Below are 1,970 nucleotides of genomic sequence, written 5' to 3'. Positions count from 1 at the left end.
GCCCTCTGCCCATCTCCAATCCGTCTGTGTGACCATAAAAAACAAACCTCGTCGGGCCGAGCCATCGCGTGGTTGTGATCATCCACGAATGATGCGACGAACCAAACGCCACGTTCTCTGTCCAGCTTCACCACCATATGTGCACCGCAGTCACAACGAGTCTCCGGTCTAAGCCTGCGCTTGCGGCCCTCCATGGTTATGAACTTGCTCTGCCTTCTCCCAGCCCTGGAGCAAAGAAACCGCCGGTACCGGATCATTCCCGAAGCACCTCGTTTCACCTTCTGTTTCCTTATGCTAAACCCGTGTTCTCTGGCGTGATTGTTGTAGAATATGTATGCATCCCCTTGCGACCGAAAGGTCATAGCCATGACCTTCCAATGTGTCTCAAGCATCTTCTGCTGCCTTTGAGCCTCCTTAATATCGATCTCTCCCTCATCGTGATCAACGCTCGGACCATCTGACTCCTCCTACAACATTCATTTCAAAATATATATGTCAAATTATTATCATTTAAATCATACTATTGATCCATGTACAACATCTATCAACTAACCTGGCTCAAGTTATCTGCAAATGATTCCTGCCAACTATGTTGCACATTGTCAACATCCACATCTTCCTGGAAATTTGTACACAAAGATATACAGTTAGCCATGCCATACTTTGCAATTTCGAAAATAAAAAAATATACGGCACTTACGTTTTCGCTATTTGCGCCATCTTCATTATTATCAAAATCCTCCGGAGGTAAGATATCATATGACGAGACGGAATCGTTGTCGCTGCTATCATCATCTTCGTTCAAGTTATCGTTATTGGTCTTAGTCACCTTATCAGTACCATTCTCGTCCCTCCCGAATGCAGATTCTTCGTCCATGTCAACACGCCTAACTCACAGAACTGCAAAACATCGTGTGTTAGGTTTAGTACAATGCATCATGCCCAAAGCAACGCTAGTTCTGTAAATCATGCCCTAGTCCGTAGAGGAGGCGCTGCGGCGGGAGGTTTTGATGAACCCTAAACCCTAAATCCGTACATGCATGAACTAGCCCTCACTTCTATCCAGCGGCGAGTCTACTACACAGGCTTAAACAGGCTCAAGCCTACCCTCCAGAAAAACAATTTTTTTAGTACTGCTATTACTACTTTCATTCCAGCTCATTACTACATCTATTATCCAGTAGAAAACACACAACACCATGCATGCGCAGTTACGGGCAGCACAAACGAATGACCAGTCTGCATCAACTGTGTAATTACTCGTTCATGTACTGTAAACGAATTTAGTGCCCAACGCAACTTATTTGCAAAAAAAGAAAAATAAAAAAATGAGTTTGCATGCATGTATTCCTCACGCGAAACCTGTATCTATCCCGCTAGGTTTAGATGACGGGCATGACAAACCTTGGCCTGCGGTGTAGACGTCGACGACGTTCGACGACAGTGCTGCGGAGGCGGCGTCAGACGTCGGGCCCTTCACGTCCCCGGCGTACAACGACGACGGTTAGATGTGGCGACGGACGACGTTGCGACGGCGAGGGCGGTGTCGGACGGGGTTCGGGCGGCGAGGGCAGCGTCAGACGTCGGGCCCTTCACGTCCGCGTCGTCGGGCGAAGTTGGGACGGGCGACGTTGGGACGGGCGACGTTGGGAAGGTGAGATGCGGCGACGGGTGAAGTTGGGACGGTGAGATGCGGCGACGGGGGCGGCGGCGGGCGACGTCCAGACGCCGAGGGCGGCGACGGGCGACGTTGGGACGGCGAGGGTGGCCTCGCACGGGGTTCGGACGGCGGCGATCTGCTGCGGCGGCGATCGCCAACTCTGGAAATACCTTGATTAGCGGGCGGGCGACTAGATGGGCGGGCGAGAAGATGGGGGCGGGCCCAGATCATGGGTACTTTTTTTTTCATGCGCGCGGTATACGTATGCCCGGCAGAGCTGTACAATACGAGGTGGGCATACGTTTCTTTC

At 51.1% G+C, this 1,970-nt stretch overlaps 1 protein-coding gene across 1 annotated transcript in view; it reads right to left on the bottom strand.

Annotated features, from left to right (window-relative positions):
* LOC119314386 overlaps nucleotides 1-1,970 on the bottom strand; it is a 34,308-nt gene that overhangs the window by 30,697 nt on the left and 1,641 nt on the right. The gene's annotated exons all lie outside the window — the stretch shown is intronic.

Source organism: Triticum dicoccoides, chromosome 6A (genome assembly GCF_002162155.2).
Source record: "Triticum dicoccoides isolate Atlit2015 ecotype Zavitan chromosome 6A, WEW_v2.0, whole genome shotgun sequence".
NCBI classification, from domain to species: Eukaryota; Viridiplantae; Streptophyta; class Magnoliopsida; order Poales; family Poaceae; genus Triticum; species Triticum dicoccoides.
The sequence above is the reverse complement of the archived record's forward strand: the minus strand, read 5'-3'. Positions and strand labels throughout refer to the sequence as shown.